The sequence below is a fragment of the Ixodes scapularis genome, unplaced genomic scaffold, assembly GCF_016920785.2.
Source record: "Ixodes scapularis isolate PalLabHiFi unplaced genomic scaffold, ASM1692078v2 ptg001708l_1___fragment_3__unscaffolded, whole genome shotgun sequence".
Classification (NCBI taxonomy): domain Eukaryota; kingdom Metazoa; phylum Arthropoda; class Arachnida; order Ixodida; family Ixodidae; genus Ixodes; species Ixodes scapularis.
In genome coordinates, this window is record NW_024610188.1 from 144,080 (window position 1) to 164,749 (window position 20,670).

Here is a 20,670-nt window from a genome sequence, read left to right on the forward strand (position 1 = left end):
GATTGCTATTTCTATACATTGAGTGGTGACGAATAAGTTATCTTCCAGTCTTCTATCTCTTCGGAATCCATTTTGAAGCTCACCCAGTATTTGCGTATCTTCTGCCCATTCCTGCATTTTCTGCTTTACAATCTGCATAGCTAATCTGTAAAGAACTGAGGTTACCGTTATCGGGCGATATGACTTAATGCTGTCTTTGTTTCCTTTGCCTTTATATATTAGTCTCATTCTACTTAGTTTCCAATCATTGGGTACTTCTCCTTTCATAATTGCTTGATTAATCACCTGCCGTAACTTCAATTTGCTTGTTTTTCCTAGTGTCTTTATGAGTTCCATGGGTATGTTGTCGGGGCCTGTTGCTGTACCTGCTGGAACCTTACTTTCTGCCTTATCCCATTCTCTTGTGTTTGTCTCCATTGTTATACAATTCTGCTCCTCCTCTACAGTGCTGCTGACAGTGCTATCCACCGTCCCCCTCTGCTCAAGCTGGGAGAAAGCCTTTTCGATTGTCTGTCTAATATATTCCTGTGCCTCTTCCCCCTGCACTCTTCTCCCCTCCTGTGTGGTCAGCGAGTGTTGGAAATCCTTTGTTTTTCTCCCCTGTGCTTTAATGTGCTCCCAAAACCTTTTTGCCGCATTCTTATCTTTTTTATTTATTTCCATCATCCACTGCACTGCACCCCGGCGGGAACGTATGTTGCCAACCTAAGCCATTGGTCTAAAATAGGCTAAACCAACCGTGTATGCATTTTGTAGTTAATAAATTATATTATATTTTATTTTGTGACTTAAAAGTAGAACACATCAAGAAGAAAATATCTGTAGTGTATAGTATTAATAAATTTACTCATCAGACTTTACTTATTTACACACCCGACAAACTCACAAAACCAAAGAAAAGAAGTCTAGCAGCACTGTGTTTGTATATTTAGGGTTGTGATGGCGGCTGTTGTGATCTGGTTCTACGGGTTCTACGGAACGATTCTTACTCATTTACGCCTTGCTTTGCTTGTTAACGCTCTAAAAGTAGCGCACACGGATGGTCTTTTTGTGCGGTGCAGTGCGTGTGTTGACCATGGGCTTGCTTCAAGTTCAAAGGTACCCTTTTCGTCTCTGCCGTGTTTTGTGTTTGTACTAAGAGATTTACAACGTTTCGTTGGCTCTTTAGAGAGACCGCATCAAACAGTTTCTCAGCATATTTGACGGGATTTCGCACATATGTGTAATACGGTGGTGGAACCTTTCAGCAAAATTATAGTCTTCAGGGATGACGTGCTTGCGGACATGGTTGCAACTTCTGCTGGTCGCCTCTCTACAGAGAGTCGAGCTCCGGGAACACTCCGATGAGGTGCACAATGCTTCTCAACTCCGCGCGGCGGCTTCTCTCACTTCTGAAAGTGCGGACATCCGCTTCATCGCGGTTAGGCCTGCCTGGACGACTGCGCCGATTGCATGACTCATGCTGATTGCCGGGAACATCTATCGAAATCCCAGGCCGTCGCCAACCTCCCCGAGCTGCGAGAAAGCGGTTTACAACAACGTGGCCGCCCTAAAATGTGACCTGTGTGATTGGTGGCTCCATGGGAAGTGTGAAGGGCTGTCGCTACTCGCCTACCGATGCTTGGCCTCCTCGCCGGGCACTGGTTTTGTGGCTCATGCCAGCTTCCTCCCTCCGATGACTCGCACCCCGCACCCATATCCACCGGTGTCGTGCCCCCCCCCCCCCCCCCCCCCCCCCCTTCCCCCCACGAAACTGCCAGGCCCATCGCCCGGGACACAAAACGGAGTGACGCTAGTAACCGACGTACTCCTCCCGCACCGAGGAAGCGGCGACACATCGGCATCCGGTATACAAACGCTCTATCCATCAAGAACAAACTCGGACCTCGTTGTCTTGTTTGAAACTTCGCCGAACACAATCTTTGGGGTCTCAGAAACCTGGTTGGATGATACAATATTCGAAGGACAAATTGCTGACACCCAAAAGTTTAGCATCTTCCGGAAAGACAGGATCTCATCGAGAGGGGCAGGAGTTGCCCTGATTGTACTGTCTCAGTTCACATGTGAACGGCGAAGGAACCTCAAACACATAGTTGCATGGATGCCAGCCTCCCCACAGTACCAGCACACATGTGTACATTCCCTACATAGTGCAGTAAATATATCATACTTCTATCTAATTCAAATAAGGGAAAAGAAAAAAAACTAATTATTTTGGGACAGACATTCATTCTGGCCAAATGAAACAAGTATTATGTTTGCCAATTTCATTCCCTTCCCATCCCACTCTTTATTTAGTCGTAATAAACACCAGAAATGCCCAGATTCATTTTTGATCATTTAGAAAAACAAAGCATGACAAAAAAATTTTCATAGGAAAAAAAATCTTTTATTTAAAGAGGCACATGTTTCTATACTTCAGTAATTAATCCACCACCTTCGGGCACCTCTGGAGTAAATCGTAGGGTGATGCAGGTCACTTCAAGAGGGCAAGGGAAACGTTAGCAGGATCAAGCTGGCAAGCGGAGAGACTGACTGTTTATGAAGAAGGGATGAAAGCGCTTTCGTGATACACATCATCACTTCACTTATCCACAAGCTCCGTAGTCTATATAATCACCTCCTCTTCCCTCAGGCCTTCCTGGTAAAGGGAAGTGAATCTATTAATGTGAAACATAAAACAAGTGAAACAAGCACATACTATTTGTGGCTGTCTTTCTTTCAAAAAAGTAGCATAGCACATATTTTAATTTTCCTTGCCATTTTTTTGTATCTTTACGCTGCATTTCATTTAGATCTTACATATAGGTAGAGCCCTGCGTGGATAACAGTTTAATTATCTGCAGACTTTGTATTCGAACCGTATCCGCAAACTTTTTACATTATTGTATCCGTATCCGATCTGCATCTGCATACTTTGTATCCAAACTGTATCCGCATACTTTTTACATTATTGTATCCGTATCCGAACCGCATCCGCAAAATGTGGAACCAGATCCGACTCACAATCCAGGCATTCATTGTAAAATAGAAATGACACTTTTTAAGCTGTTTGCTTATCTTTGTACCAAAGAAATCTGGCTCGCCATTCAAAGGAAGTGTCATTTTATCATTATCAGTTTCATCGGATTTATATTAAAAGCGATTAGGAAAAATCATCTCAGTTATGTGATCATCCTAGGAATCCGCGACACTCTGCCCAGAAGGAGCGCACAAAAAGGTTATATATGTTTTTTTTTTTTTTTTGCTTTGTAACACCTATTTTATGCGGACGCATACTTTTGAAGGATAAAAGTTAAAAAAGGGCATACTAAATATGACATTACAGTTCTGTTAAACAATTAAAAAGTAATAGAGGTTCATATTAGTCCGGCTACGACGCACTGGCGTCGTAATTGGACGAACATGAACTACCAGGCGTTTTGGCTAGGGCTCTAAGCATACAAAAAAGAAACACAGAGGCAGTTTACCGTCTGCCTATGCAAGTTCGCTGTTGACTCTGAAACTTTACAAACCGTGGTGCCACAGGGTCGCACTCGCTGTCGAGGCACTTTTTGTTTTTAATCATGACCACACTACTCTTTGCGAAGAGGGGGACGTTTCTTTACTTCCTTGTGACTTGTACGTTTGAAGTTTTCTTTGCCCAGAAAAAGTTACAGCTCTTTCCCTGCCAATGTGCTAGCTTTCTTGGGACAATTGATGCCCTGCAATCTTTACTTTTTTTAAAGGTAGCATTTTTGACGAGAGGAAACACACTAACTGAAGCGATCTTCAGTGAGAATCAGATCTTTCTTAGGATCCCTATTGTTTCTTCGAAACGCGTTTTTGTGGAAATATGTATCGGTGGACAACTTTTCATGGACAAACGGTTCATCGACGCTGTACGTTTTGTGGGCACATGCCGCTGCAATGTTTTGTCGACAACGCATTTCTTCACCAAGCTGCTAAAAGCTAGCGAGCTTAACCAAACCATGCCCCCCTCTCCCCTGTAATCCAGGCGAGACTCAACAAGTTTGTTACAAAAATAGCAAGGTTGTGTGCAACAAAACATCTCAGGTTTTTCGATGAAACGAACAGGAGAAGCCTTTCGATCAAACGTTTCATCTCGACGAAACGATTTGTAGATGAGACGTCAGTCGACGAACTGAATGCCGCTGGGCAAAAATTTAAATCCGTATCCGCTGATATTCGCAGCCTCTGCCATCCAATCTGCAATCTGCCAAAATTTGTTTAATTTTCATCCGCATCCGCCCGTTTACTGCAGATATCCACAGGTAATCCGCGGATATGCAGGGCTCTACATATAGGTATCCAAGATTTTCCATTGTTTGGAGTTAGCAGCTGCTACAGAAAAGCTTAATCAAAATGCTTCCATCCTTATAGGGCAAAAGACAAGAAATGCAAAAAAGTATCATAGCATATATTTTCATTTCGCTTGCCATTTTTTTGTACCTTCACGCTACATTTCAATAAAATCGGAAACTAAAATAGTGTACTACATTTTCTTACAACATTTGCAAAAATGTTACTCTTTTCAAAATGTTACACCAATAAATAACTTGTTACTGCATGTTGTGTTTCATTGTGAACTTCAAAATAATGTTAAAAACAATATTGTCAAACAATTTCTTGAATATAAGTATTTGCAACAATTATTTGAAGTTTGAAAAACAGATATGTGATCAAACCAATACATTATTTCAGTATTACTATTTAACATTTATTTACTATTTTGCATTGAATGTTATGTTTCCTTGTAAGCTTCAAAATGACATTGGAAATATATGTTAAAATGTTATTTCAGTGTTACTTGCAACATTATTTCATGGTTCTCCATTCACTGTTACTATGTTTCATTGTAAACTTCAGAATAATGTTAGGAGCATAATGTTACTAAATGTTACATTAATGTTAGTGCTCACAACATTGCTTTACAGTTATGTATTGAATGTTGTTATAATGTGTCGTACACAACATTATCGTTATATGTTTAATTTGAATGTTACACCAACATTGATAACATACCTAAAACGTTGAGTGTTTTATTTGAACGTTGCCGTAACATTTACACCTAACACAAAACGTTATTTCAACTTACACAACAAAAAAATAATGTTATTATAATGTTTTGTGCTACCTGGGTACAGCCTAGAACTTGGTCTGCCTCGACGGGCAACGAGTCTCCCAGCTGTAGATGAGCAATTTAGCTAGTACAGTACAACCGCTAGCCTGGGGTTTTTAACATGCATCACGCAGTAGTGATACACGACCGCGCGCCAATACGATGCTCATCCAGATCAAAACGAGCAAGGGTGGGGATTGAACCAAGGATCACCGAGTTCTGCAGCGCGAGCTTTCGCTCCCAAGCTCCGAGCTGGTGTACGTACGCTAGCCCACTCGGCCACCGATCCCCCCTGGGAGTGTTTACCAAAGGTTGCTTACCGTAGAATATCGCGTATCTGCCCATTCCACATTGAGTGCCCATACCCAAATTTGCAAGATCTGAGAGAATATGCACAGTACATTTATACGTAAAATTGATTGACCGGACAAGCACCCATCCCCCATTTTTTCGCAATTACCATATTTATTCGAATATAGGTCGACCTTTTTTTTTTTTCGGAAATGTTGTCAAAAATTAAGGGTCGACCTATAATCGTGACCAAAGAATTTCGACCTAATTCGCAACCAAAATTTGAAACCCTACCGAGGGTATGGAGCTATCTATCACCTAGCCGGCGTCGCGGTAGAGCTGCCCGGCTTCTTGTTTCAAAAAGCTTTCGATGCACAAAAACAACCGAACAGCAGCAGCCGACAGCCCCCCTCGCGCACATTTTTTTGGGCGTCGAGTTTCGCCATCACGCCTGTAGGGTTCCCCTCGCTGGGCAAGGGGGAAGGGGAGGGAGAGGAACGCGATGTGCCATGCACTTTGTACTTTGCCCTCCTATGCGCTCCATTCCTCCCTCCCTCGCAAACGCGCAAAAAAAAAAAAAGGAGCTATTTTATTTTGCTTTTCTCCGCCGGTCGTGTGTTACTCACGGGGCTCGCAGCGTTGCTCGTGTCTTTGTGTTTGATCTTTGGTCGCTCGCCCGTCTCCACCTTCTTTCGTTTCTTCTTGTCGTCATCCATTTTACAACGGTGTCAGTGAGGTATTGTTGCCGATTTGCGAGGATGTCTACCAAGCTGACGGAGCTTTTTTGACATCGCCCTGTGATTTAGCTGAGAGTGCTGTAAATAAAGGTTTGTTTCTGTTGCCCTAACTTTCCCCTGTTCCTTAAAAAAAAAAAAAAAGAAAGGTCGACCTATATTTGAATTATTTTTTTTTATTCTCGGTGGGCTCAATAAATAGAGGTCGACCTATTTTCGTGGTCAACCTATTTTCGGGTAAATACGGTATCTCTAAAGTTTGAGTGGGCACTTTCCCAGTATTTTACGGTAGATATGCGAGGTTGAGAAAAGTGGCCGGCCCAAGTCCGAAATCGCCAAAAAGTTTGACAATCCGGCATCAACTGCTCGACACTCCACCACTTTGCAGAACAAGCAAGGCATACTGGATGGGGTCGAGAAATTTCTCATGCCGGAGAAAGCGCTCCCACAACCCGAAGATGAAAGATAACCAACTGCTTCGTGCACGCCAGATTTTCTCTAGCGAGCGTGCTTGTAGAGCCGGCACACGATTTCCATAGCTGCAACAATCTCTACAGGAGTGTGTGAAAACATGTTGGCAAAGCCACCGAGGATTCGTTCGTGCTTGTCAATGCGGACATTCCTGTTGTTGCTCTGGTCACAGATGCTGCGATCATAGACCTTGCGTGCGGCCAGGGTAAACATGAAGCGACGTGCGAGAGGCACCTCGGGAAACGCCAATGACTGTGGAGACGCAAAACATCCTACAGCTGCTTCGAAACAAAGTGGAGTGCAGCAGCGGTGACAGTGTTCTTGCGGGCATAAGTTCAAGGAGAACTTATGCCCGCATAAAATTTAATTTGATTAAATATACGGTCAGAGTGTTCCACAATGTTCTTGTCCACCTTCAAGGCTGCTGGCACTGTTTTCTTTTTTTTTTTTGCTCTATTGCTTTTATCAAATTACCATTATATCGAATTTCTTGGCCGTCCCGTTCACTTCGTTATAACGAGGGATCACTATAGGGTTTTTACAGTGGATCCCAACGCCGCAACACTAGCCGAAAAAATCGCCGCCTGCACACAAAAGGTTATAAAACTTTCACCGAATGTGCATTTAAGTGGAGCATTTCACCCGGTGAAAATTCAAGGCATAGCTGCCTTACTGTGAAAAACGAGACCGAGAAACTTGCCAGGGTTCATGACCGAGTTAGCGACGATGGTAACCTGTGCACCATTTGACCGTTGACCCACCTATGACACCGCACGCTTTAGAATGTGATGCTTGTACAGTGAATACTGCCATGTACACCTTCCTTCGTCTCTTCATCCTACCAGAAATATTTCTTTTGAGTAGGCAAGTGATAACGCAACACAACTTCATGCGAACGACTTAGTATCCCCAAAAAAAGTGCTGAACTATTACCACGTCTGACCGGCTGGCCCGCGCCCTTATTCTTCTTCCAGTTGCGATCTTGCACAGCGAAGAGGCTGCACCTCGAATTCAAACGCCGAAATTGCAGAGTAGAACGACGGCTGCCAGGCCGAGGGAAGGAAAGAAAGAGGGGGAGAGCACCTGTCCTTTCTCGTTGGTGCGCATCCCCAGTTCGCCGAGCTGCTTCTCCCGCATAGCCATGGCAAGGCGCTTCTTCTCGTCCCGGGTCTGCTTGCGCACCTCCTCGATCTTCTGGGCCACGTTGGGGTTCTCCTTGAGCGCCTCCATCAGGTTCTCAGCCAAAGAGCCCACGTGCTCATCGCTCGACACCTGCTCCAGCCTGCACCCCAACATATGCCGCCAAGCGCATCTCAACAACTCGCGTGCCAAAGCAACTAGAGGCGGCACAACAAGCAACGAAAAGCGTCCCTTTGCTCCCCCGTGCCACAAAAGATTCTAGAAACAGAATACTTTGCACACTTGTCCAATTTCAAACTTCCTACAACTTGGGGTTTGTTTGAAGTGAAACGGAGTATGTGACTTCTAGCATTTTCGCCCCAATCTGGATGCACGACGACCAGCCGGATAGACTGGTGATCATCATTGATTGACTGCATTTCGAATCCTACTCGGGCAGGTCGGAGTTACTGCGGCAGGCCGCATCGTGTGATAACATAGAGAACAATGCTGGACATGAGTCGATTTTGGAATGCGCTGGATTGAAACGGTAAATTTTGACACACGGTGATTCTCAGCTAGCAGCAGCACTCTGTGCGTTTGACTTTGCTTCCAAACTAAGAGTGCACGAAAAAGAACACAAATGTGGCTCTGTCTGGGGACCACAGAATCGCAGATTATTTGGTAAGTTCTCATGTGTGAATAGTGAATTTCGAGATAGAAGCAAATTTGAAGTGAACGGTGGTTTTGTCCGAATATTTTCGAATCAAATATTGACTAGTTTCTCTGAGCCTTTCACTACTGTTGCACCATGCTTAAACGAAAACCCAGCTGAATTCTTGAAAGTTGTTCCCAAGCTTCCACTTACCCATTTCTAAGCTAATTCCAATCCCACTACAAGGTGTCAGTTTTTTTGTTTTTTTTTCCTTAGTTCTTTTAGACTCGGGAAGTCCAATGCTAGATAGTGATGGCAAGGAAACGATGGATTTGACATAAAAATAATGCTGTAGAGATGCCTTGCTATCCCTAATCTTGCTATATGTAAATATTTATTCTTTAATCTCGAATAAAAAAAAAAAAATCCCAAACGATGAGTGCATATTGTTGGGGCATCTGTGCCTAATGTATACTCTTGTATAATAGCCACAGTTTTATTTAGAAAATTTTAGTACAATGCAGGTATCAACATTTCCAGTTTCCGTTTATTTTTAAATAAACCAGTGCGTCTGTGCACCATCCCGCCTTGAAAGTGTGCTATTCTTCCATGCATGTGACTGCAATATTTGTTAATGTTGCTTGCAGCAGATTGGCTCTGTTGAGCGTGCGTCTTACCAAACACCGGTGCACTGTGAAAAAGCAACACACAAGGAGCTTGCTCTTGCACCCGTGCTAGGTAAGAAGAGCGTTCAAAAGGGCTAACCCGCCGCAATCGACACATTGAAAAATATTAATATCCCAGTTCATCTTGCGTGTTATAGCGTGTTATTGTTATAGCGTGTTATTGCGAGTTATAGCGTGTTATTCAAAACTATAATTTGAAGATTTGAATACTTGCAAACACTATTAGCTAGGCAACTGTACAATACAAAAGGTGCATGATTTTGAACTCAGACATGGGCAGAACAAAACAGCGCTCAAAACAAGCTGTGGGAGCAGCAGCAGCACCTGTGGATGATGGGGATGCACTCGGCACTGACTAGAAGCTGGGTGGTCTCGTGGCCCCTGCTGAGGCCCGTCAGGATCCTCAGGACATACTTCAGGGCAGGCTTAGAGGTGAACTCCTTCCAGTTCTCAGAGGCAGAGAGCAACGAACTCCTGCCAAAAAAATCCACACTCTATAGTTAGCAGACAGTTGAAATCGCGCAGAATTTGCAATCAAATCATCTCGTATGCAAAACGAGTAATGCTTTCCCAATGTTTACCTTGGCAGATGATAAGTGGCCTCAAGTGGGAGAGGGAAAGAGGGGCATAGATTGCAGTTTATAAAACACTGATGTAAAACACAAATTTAAGACAAGCATGGGCTATCACCCTTAAGCTGAGACTGCGGAGGAGGCAGCGTCCTTGTTGTACCAGTCCTATGTCTCTCTTTAGCCACGATGATCACTCTCCTGCCCCTCATCACCTGACTCGGCACAGAGGGCCGAGTCAGGTGATGAGAGAGAGGTGGCTATTGGTCCGGGGGGCATGTAGCTACCACTGCGGTCTCAACTTAGGGGTGAACAGAGTATACAGTGATGTCTCATTGATATGAACACCTCCGTTTCCCCAAAAATTGTCCATAATGTGAGTTGTCCACGATAACGAGACACAAATGCACGAATTTTCCCAGTTTGTCCTCGAAAGTGGTGTTCACATTACATGGTATCCATATTACCGGGGTCCATATAAGCGAGACATGACCACAGTTGGTGGAACATGCCTTCAAACGAAGAGAAAAACACGCACAAAAGGCAACCACAAAAGAAAAGACAAGCACACACAGTGCGGCATCCATACTTCATTCTTTCATTGTCCTTTGTGTTCTCTGTTCTAATTGTTTATAACGCAAGGCATACACAGCAAAACTTATCTATTATGAGGTTGCCTACTCAACAAAATGTTACTAATATGCTTGAGCCGTTTGTTGGTCCATTGGCCCCACGAACCTAAGCCTTGCACCAATTATAAGACATTTCTGTGACATATCTGAAAATATGCACACACCAATGAAATAACTGAACTCCGAGTTTGACCACATCGCGGTAAAGCTGCTACACTCCGTCTCACTGTAACTAGACACACGGCAAAGGCTACGATACAAAAGAGCCAACCAGCGTATCGGAGGGAGGCACGCGACTATTCTCTACCTTCCTAGTTGTGTGCAGTGCTGTCAAAATCACGAGCGAGAAAGAGAGATAAAGACGAAAGCCGCTTTTGTACAAATTTTGAGTGGGGCTAATCTTGTAGAGGGACAAGAAGGATGTGTGGAACAAACAAAAGAAGGTCTGGGTAAGAGGGGAGCTCCTTCTTCCCCTTTTCTCCAACTGCATGGGCGACTCTCTTACCCCTGTAATTACTATGTCTTAAAAGCTGTCACGTGCTTCGCCTCCGTCACTCTGATTGGCTCGAAGGGGTCGTAGCACAAGCTCCTTGCCAAATTACGGGGAAGCAAAGTATAGCCATGGCAACAGCATGGCATGAACGGCCAGCACCGGTGGAGGGAAGGCGGCAGTCTCACTTGGCCGGAGGCACATAGACGAGCAGGTAGCGAGTGGCGGACTGCACGATGCCCCGCGACACCAAGAGCTGTTTGAGCCGGTTGCCGTTGTCGTTGCGCTCGATGCCCGCACTCAGGTTGCAGAAGCACTCCAGCTGCACGTCGTCGTCTGCCGAGTGCTCCAGGTCGAAGCGGCTGAAGTTGAGCTGCCGCTTGAAGTGCCCGATCAGGACCTCCATCTTGGCCTGCACATGTGCAAAAAGACCCTCGCCCTCTTACCGGTCTTGCCATTTTCCTCAAGGTCTGATCCGGACCTGGATTTGCAGACTACTGCACTGACGTGCAATCCCAAGCCCACACACCCCAAACAAGTCGTAGGCTTAACTCCTCTCCTTATTGTTCCAGTTCCAACATTCACCTCCGCGCATGTCCCGCCGTCCACACATTCTTGCACCCCGCTCTCCCCCTGGTGTTTGTTCCCTATTACTTGTTTCCCTAGCCCGATGGTCCCTAAAGTGCTTCTTATTCTTTCATTGTGTCCTTACGCTTCCTAGCCCTCGCAAAGAATATGCCAAGATAAACGAAGAATTAAAAATAAAAAGCTGTACAAAATGCAGAGCTGAACATAATAACGAACATGGAGATAGCAGTTAGTGCTCTGTTCTGTCCCATGTGATCCAAACATATTTTTGTGTCTGTCAACATCCTTTGTTGTTATGCGAAATATTTGAGTGCTGCAGCTAAACAAAAGTCACTTACAGATAAACATATGAGCCTCCGTGACTTCCTCAAGTTTATCTCTGTACTCGCAATTGAGGCCTCAAAATGACTTCTCCACACTGTACAGTAAAAAGCTAAATGAGGAATGGTAATTAACTGACATCAGGACATTCAATTGCTGTCAAGCCAGTTCCCTACAAACTTGGAGAAGATAAAGAAAAATCCCACATGAGGCACCTTGCCTAAAGACCAACCTAGAGAATCATTTTCTGCCTAGCAGAAAACTCTTTCCTAGTGTTCTCTTCATTTTTTCTCGCACCCTTTCTTCGTCCTGGCCGTTTGTTCACTGTCTTCAATGTCTGCCAACTTGCCCAACTTGGCACTTTACCGCATCTAGCGAGTCAGAGCTGTCTAAAGAAAGCCGAACGTGGGACTGTTAGAGGGGCACGGCGAACAAGCGGCACACAAGAGAACAAAGATGGAGCAAGCGCACACAAGCCACAAGTTTGTGCACGCCATCTTCCACCCATTCAACTAGCCGCACGAATCGAGGGGCAGTGCAGCGAGGGTCGGGCACCCACCTCGTCGGTGAGGGTGAGGAAAGGCACGACGCGCATGAGCAGCTGGAGCAGCCGGGGACAGCTCTTGACCACGGGGGAGGCCACCTGGGCCAGCAGGAAGGTCACGTCCCCCTGGGTGACCCCCGAGGGGGCAATGGGCGGTGTGCGGGCCGCCCCCTCAGCCAGCACCGCCTCCAGCGTGCTCAGCAGCTGCTCCGCCAGCAGGGGCTCCTCCGCCTCCAGCGTCAGCCGCAGGGCCCCCAGCAGGCAGGCCATGGCCTCCAGCGAGGGCTCCAGCAGGCGCCGACGGTTGCTCTTCACCTGAGGAAGCGTGCGCCGCGACTTGAATGAGCCGCGCTCCACGTTTCGGGCAAAACGATGAAACTAAAGCTATGAGCAAACTGTTCGTAGCTACGAGGCTTACGGAATCGTCGAAACATTATCGAAGGCAGAAAGCGTGCGTCGGAGGCGGGTCAGAGACTCCTTCCTGCCATTTTCATTCCACCGGTGACTATGTTATTGACGGCTCACACGGTCCACGTTTCGAAGCGAGAGGCTCGTTAAAATAAAAGATAGAATGAAATGCGGTAGAATCCTGCTCATACACAATCTCCCGGCCATTCACAAATGTTGGTCCTTATAAATTTTTGTAGGGGTATGTGTATCGATTACTGTTCGCTGTGTTTGCTTTCCTGGCTGTTGCGTCCAAAAACTGGCAGCCAACGCGACTCGGAGACCTGTCCGACCGAGGCCGCTCTCCCTTTTTTGCCCCGCAATTCCTCTTTTTCACCTTTTTACCTTCCTGCACTGATTCTTGCCAGGGCAAGAGTGACCTTGAACAAGGCTAGAAAGTAATTTTTTCCATCTTGTTCTCCAGTGCACGTAATAGCATCTCTTGTTCTTGGTTCCCCCATTTCTGCTAGTGCTTTGTCCCAGAAATGAGACGGGGCACTCTGTTAAAGGTGCCTCTGCAACATGACTGCACATAGGCACTTCAAAAACATTCCCATCAGGATCACACTAAACTGGCAACTGCAGATTTTAACCCTACTGTCATGTGCTCAATATTTGACTACATGAACGGTTCAAAACGAGAAGCCAAATTTCCCAGAAATTAAGAGCGTAATAGTAGCCCAAGACAAAACAAGACGTGCCATATCTTGACACAGAGGCCAAAGAGCTTGAGCAGAACGGCGAGCAACGGCCTGGCGCGCACAAGGTCCTCGACGGAGGCCAGGCGTCTCAGCATGGCCTCCAGGCCCCCGCAGGAACCCATGACGTTGGCCAGCCGGTACATCTCCTCCTCGTCCACCTGCTGGCTGTCCTTGGCCTCAAGGGACTCCACAAACTCCTCGGTGGCATCGCCTAGAAGGCCCCGCATCCGGTACACCACCCGCATTGCCTCTGCCTCTCCGTTCTCGGGGCACCACACCTTACGGTAGACATCCTGCATGGGACACGGGACTGTAACAACTCGTTGGACAAAAACCCTGACACCCGTCAACTTCCCTATAACCTGAGTCTACCAAACAAACTCGTAAAGTGGATCCACCAACCAGACCCGAAGCCATCACTCAAACATCAACCCGTCAAATGGACCCGTCACCCGAGCCCATCAACTGGATCCATCAACTAGACCCATTGATTGGGCCCATCACCAGACCCAGCATCCGGACACTCAATCAGACCCATCACCTGAACACATAAACTATACCCGTTAACCAGACCCATCAAATCAAGCAGTCACTTGAGCCCGTTAACTGGACTTGGCAACCGACCCGTCAGGCTGATCCCACCAACTCCACGCATCAATCGGATCCATCAACAGATGAAATGTAGGTAAGGTGCCCACAGCTATTTTTTTTTTTACTTCACTGATCGCAAATAAAATTCGTTGACTACAGTTGCTGACCGAAAAAACGTCCGAATAACAGAGCAGTCTGAAAAATGAGCAGATTAAAAAACTTGCCTTTATTACGTCTAAGCGGGCTTAAAGGGATGGTGAACCGAAATTTAGATTTCAAAAAAACAATGCGGGAGATGTAGGCGGGACGCTACGATCCCTACAACACGACTCGTAAGGCAATATCTCAAATGGACGGCCGTATTTTTGGAAAAAGAGGTTGAGATTGAACCAGGCCGACGAGGTGCGTAACGTCAAGACACCTTGTTTCCTCCTCTCTTCGCTTCGCTCCCTCAAGGCGGTAAGGCGGAGAAGACGCGAGGCCGTTCCCTCCCCTTCTTGGAGAAACATGGCGTGTCAACATCTCTCCCAAATGCGCCTCCTTTTTTGAAAAATACGGTCATCCGTTCAAGATATCGGTGTATGAGCGACGTTTTGGTCTTTGTAGCATCCCGTTGCAAGCTTTTGCCGCGTGTTTTGGGGAATCCGGATTTCGGTTCTGCATCCCTTTAAAAGAGCCATAAATAGTGCCTTGCTTCAGGTTACGCCTGCGCACCTTGATTTAGGTTACACCTCCGTTTGCATTCGGCAACTTTCTATTAGCTTGAGAATCGCTGCCTTTTTTTTGTTATGGTCGAGTACTTTCTGCGCTTCTTAGTGACACATCCAGCGGCTGAAGAACAGATGAGGCAATGACGTGCAAGCCAGCGTAGTTTAAAAAAAAATTCACCGAGACGAGATCAAGATGAAAGGCGCAAGTCCATGACTGCAGTGGTGAATGAACAAAGCAAAATGGAAACGAGAATGATCATGACAATTACGTGCAGCTGGAGAAAAAAATTAACCGCGTCTCCACGTGGTGAATGATGTTGATTGGGGCGAAGCTCTGGTGGTGCTTGTCTGCGTAGATACTGACCCGCAGCATGCCGAGGCTTTCGTTCGTTTTCATCCATGACAGAAAGAGAATGTGTAGTATGGAACGTGGTTATATACGCATTTGAGCATTTGACCGCAGTGCCCTCTCGTCTATAAACGTTGAGCAAATGCGCGCAAAGTTTAACGCGATTATATAGTAACCCCAGCTCTTGAGTTACTACTACATCTCAGAGCCCCCTACTCGTCCCGCAGTCGTGGCCGAGTGGTTAAGGCGATGGACTAGAAATCCATTGGGTTCTCCCCGCACAGGTTCGAATCCTGTCGACTGCGCAAACATATTTTCTTTTTTTCACCATAATTCTTTTTTTTTTTTGCCCTACACGAGCATGTGAGCTCACGAGCACGATCACGAGCATGAGCACCAGCAAGATCGATGTGAGCACGGACGCCGGACGGACAAGGCTGGACCCTAAGGAGCTTCGCCCCTAAAACACTTTCAGTCTTTCCAACCTTGTGAAGAAGGAAGAACAGCCAAGCTGTACTATGGTGGGACGACCTCAAGGACGATTCCTAGGACGACCTCGAGGACGACGCCTAGGATGACCAGGGACGACGTCTAGGATGACCTCAAGGACGACGCCTAGGACGACGTCTAGGACGACATTTAGGACAACCTCAAGGACGACCTCGAGGAAGACGTCTAGGACGACCTCGCAAACGACTTCCAGGGCAACGCCCGGAGAAATTCAACGTTTCCACTCTGGTGAAAACCAGACTGGAAAGGCTCCAAAGATTGCTGCCATTTATGAGCAGTGACGGCGACCAGTCAACCGGCAAGCCGGCTGTCTGGTTACCACCGTTGCTCATAGATGGCAGTAGCTATTCAGAGTTTTGTGTCAACATTTATTTAGTGACGGACATGAAACTGGGGACACTAGACCTTAACAGCTCCGCTGTAAAAAAGCCGTACAACGTTACCTAGCAGTAGGACTTGGCGGTATTTAAGTAGCGCTGCCAAACCAAGCCAATCCATGCGCAGCCAACACAGAATCTAAAACGGCTGGTGATGTTCTCGGTGGTGTTTCCCGCTGATCGCTAGCGGGAAACACCACCGATTATTGCGTGATTATTCGGACAATCTTGTCCGAATAATCAAACTTTCGGACTTCAAGCTGTCCGAAACATTGGTCGTGAATATGCACTATTTCTATCGGGTAGGTCACAGTTCCTCCTTTAGGACCGAAATATCAAACAAGTCTGGATTATCGGCTTGCGAAAAATCGATTGGCGACTGTAAATGACGGAGCGGTGTGCTCAGAGGACCCTCTCTGGACTATGATCAACATAAATTCATGTTCTGCATTTCCACAATTCTTGAGAGGTGAGAGGAGATCACTCGCCTTGACAGGGAGGTTTAGGCTCATGATCTTGTTGCAGACAAGCAGCTCCATGCCGTTGTCGTCCTCGAGCAGAGCCACGAGCTCACAGTCCTGGCAGACTTTGTTCTTGAGGTCCCGCATCAGGGGCCCCATGCCGGGTTCGTGTGAGCTGTATGGGTTGCCGAGCATCCGACCCTGCAGGAAGTCCTCCTGCTGTGGGTCCTTCTCCAGGGTCACAAAGAACTCCCCGAGGTCATTCTCCTCCTGCAACAGGATACCACGAGGAAGGGTCAGGTCACTTGACTCCACACTGATTCTTCAACAACAACATGAGCACAAAACAATTCATGACAATGAGCTCTTTCCTCCCATCTTACAAAGTAGTGGTAGTAAGATGTGGAAAGGAAAAACTGTAACATGTAGAATCTGTGCATTGCCAAACTGACACTGCAGAAATTGTCAACAGTAAGCTCTTGCATGCCCTTCTGTTCAGTTTATCGAAACAAATTTGTTCCTTACTTAAAATGTCGAGACAACACAATAGAATATCACTCAGTGTCATAAGCACCTTCATTCTAATGCAGGACAGTTTGGTAAAAGAAAATGCGTGGCGAATTGCGAGGCAATTGTGTTGCATACGTGAAACGTTCTAGCATCAGAGACGTTTAGCGATACTCCCGAGTTTTACATTTTAGTTTTACATTGATAGTTGTTCCTAGAATGAAGTAATGCTAGCACTAATCGCGCTGATAAACCTTGCAATTTTCCAGAGCCTTCCATACTCTTGAGTTCCCCTCCATCAATGCGTACAGGTGGAGCTCCTCCCTGCCTACCTCACTCCTCCTCGCCTGCCATTCTGGTCGCGTGACCTCCCCCATTAACCAATCAGCAACGAGTTTCTGATTGGTTACCCTTCAAATACCCCAAAGCTGACTCTGCGATCCGCGAACATTCATCCTACCTGAATGACGCGGCCGCGGACCTCATAGTTGGAGGACGTCTGTGACAAAGTAAAACAAAGGACAGAAAGACCCTTCCCTTTGTTTACGTATTTCCTCCGCGAGCAACCTCGAAGTCGTGGTGTATCCGCGCGAAAAGAAAACGGAGATAAGAAAAGTTTGTTTTGCTTACAAAAAAAATCGACCCCCCCCAAAAAAAAGAAAGTCGGAAAGGTAACACAAGCAGTAACCCATTCAGGGAATGCGAGGTAAGCGAACGCCCCATATTCTGGAATGTAACCGCAAAGTGTAAGGTCACAGTCTGTCTCCGCCGAAGTAAAGTCACCGCGAACCCGCTTCTTCTCCCGGCATATCACGACAGCGGTTTGCCAATGTTTAAGACAAAGCCAACGGGTAAAAAGATTACCGCATCCCTACGTCGTGAATGATGTTGACTGGGGCGAAGCTCTGGTGATTGAGGCGAAGCTCTTTCCCAGCAACGCTCTTCGTCGCTTCTTTGGTCTGCTCGCTCGCTCGCTCGTTGCACCTGGTTAATTTTTCTTTTTCTTTTTAATCTAACAAGAGAACACAGCGGTGTAACGTGCTTACACTGAACAAACGCTCGCGCTGTATGCCGATCGGCGGTGTTCCAGGCACGTATGCAAGCTACGGACGTCGCAACAGTGAAACTTTCTTTCGTGAGCATTTTTTGTATAAAACAATAAAACTAATTTGAGTTTTGAGTTTAATGCATCTCTTCTGCAGCCGCACTAAATATGCACAAAAATATTGGTGTTTTTATTTTTGGCTTTTTAAAATGTTTTGTGCTCATGCACTGAAACATGGGCCACCCCCCTTTTTTTATGAATTTCAGGTGGCGTGGGTGTGGGCGATGACTCGGGATATTTTGATAGTTACTTTAAGCAGCTAGGCAGGACATAACTGCAGTAATAAGATACAAAATAATAAAGCTGTGATGGTGCGATTCACTGACAAAGCTACATAAAGCAGAAAGGACAAATTTTGTAAAAAAGTTACATGCTCTAGTTGACAAGTATTACAATGCAAGTGTGAGAGCAGAGTGCAGCAGTGTATGACCAGGAGAGGTACACTAGAGATCAATGCCCAGTAAGGAAAGATGAGCACTTACAGGGTAGATCAAAGAACACAGCCTTTCAAAAATGAAGACTGGTGTCCTGAAGTCCTCGAGGCCATACTTCTCCACCGTCTCCACACATACGGCCATAAAAGATTCTGTCTCGGATTCTGTCCCTGCAAAGAGAAACAGTTGTCCATTAACAAACATATGTTCATGGTCAATCAGTGTGCTGAAAGAATCTGCCAAACTCTAACAATGCCCAGAGCACATCACGCTCTGTAAAAATTGTCGACATTGGCACGTGGTATAATGATTACTGGGCACCAGCAAGCTAAAAAAAAACAGTCAAAAGCTTGTTCTGATGAGCTGGGGAAGTTAACTCTCCTCTCCTTGACTTTCTGTGACAGTTAGCATCTAGAAGAACATATGAACACATGTCCTATATTACAGTCGACTCTCATTAATTCAAACTCGAGGGGGGCCAAAAATTTGTTTGAATAAAGCAAAGTTTGAATTATCAGGAGTTTCTTCCCATAGAGACGCATAGGATGGGACCTGCACGTTAGTTTGAATTAAGAGATTTTGAATTAACGAGAGTCGACTGTATTAGGAGCTATAAGTATAATGCCTAGTAGCTAAATAGATAAACATTTAATACTGCCTTCAATAACTCACTTGCTCTGAAGTGCTACAAGATCACCAGGCAAATGCTGTTTCATAAAATCCATCTGACTCGTTGACAGGTTCAAATGGCCTGTTATTAAATTGACTTGCATGCCTATCATTACTCTTTTGATGTCACGCGATTACATACCAGCTTAATAAATATTCAGCCATTCCAAGCTCAGGCGTTCAGTCTCTTTGGCAAACATGCGCCGTACCAAAAGTTTGTAGATGATTTTGAGGTTTATGGTCTCAGAACAGCTTGCATTTGCTGGCCCACAATGAACCTAGAAAACCAGACCAGAAACCTCACCTGTGGTCATCTCTTCAAGCAGGTTGAGCAGCTTCTCCTGTGTTTCGTCGACCAGCTTTGTCCTCTGCACAACCAACCAACCTCTGCACAACCAACCAACCAATTGTGAACAAGTCAATTTTTGGAAAACCACTTTTTGGGTTGTATATTTCATAAACCACCTTTGTGATTAACAGAAAAATATTTACGAGTTCTCGGCGGCTTTTAAATCGGTTTCAAGCCGCAAAATCGAACCGGACTTTGAGCCATCGCCACTCCCGTTCAAGCTGGCGGACGGCCGCCATCTTAAATGTCTTTTTCTTCTTTTAGCCGCCCTTCAAAATGCTGCTCACAGCGTAGTTTTGGCACGATCGGCATTTTCTCGCCTCGCAATTGCAAAGCCGTGATTGGCCAAAGTGTGCGCTCAAAGGAGCGCATGGCTGTTATTGTTTGTGACGCTTATAAAAATACAGTGAGTGATCATCTAGGCCAGGGGTTCTCAAACTTTTTCGTCCCAGAAAACCCCAGCAAGCCTCAAAAAGACACAAGGAACCCTCCCTCCCCCTTGTTGCCAACTGATAATACTAGGCAATAATGCCATTTAGATAGTGAACAAGAGTTTATCGCACTGACAAAATAAGACAAAATGGAGGACTACAGACAGAATAAGAAGGCAGAGGGGTTAACCTGAGGCACAATGTAAAATATATACAGTTGAACCTCAATTTAACGAAACCCGATTTTACGAGTTTCCTGATTTAACGAACAAATTCGGATTCCCCGCGCAGCCTATCCCGAAGAATGTCTTTCTCGACTTTACGAAGTTCCCGATTTAACGAAATAATTAGGGGGTCCCGGTGACTTCACTAAATCGAGGTTCAACTGTACACATATTAGTGTGAACGGTGAGGCTGTTTGTCCGCAACACAAACTCAATCTATGGCTCAGTCTGTGGATGGTTAAACTAAGTTAAGGGGGGGGGGGGGGGGGGGGGAACCGCAATTTGGGTGCTTGCAGAACCCATGAGACCAGCTCGGGAGACCCGTGTCTAGGGTGTGATGCAAGTGCAAGTAACAAACATGCCCAACACTAGAAATGTACAGATAAAGGTGCAAAACAAACAAGGAGCACCTGCCTGTTTGAAGATGAATCAAAATATAGACTTGTAATACACCGAACAGTAATAACTTAATAAGGCTACAGTCCAGGGGTTCTCAAACTGGGTTCCGGGGAACACAGGGGTTCCACGAGCTGGTCTCACGGGTTCCACGAAACACCCAAATTGCAAACCACCTCCTCCACCC

At 45.9% G+C, this 20,670-nt stretch overlaps 1 pseudogene; it reads right to left on the reverse strand.

Moving 5' to 3' along the window:
- Positions 1–20,670, reverse strand: part of LOC120851105 — a 54,640-nt pseudogene that overhangs the window by 26,084 nt on the left and 7,886 nt on the right.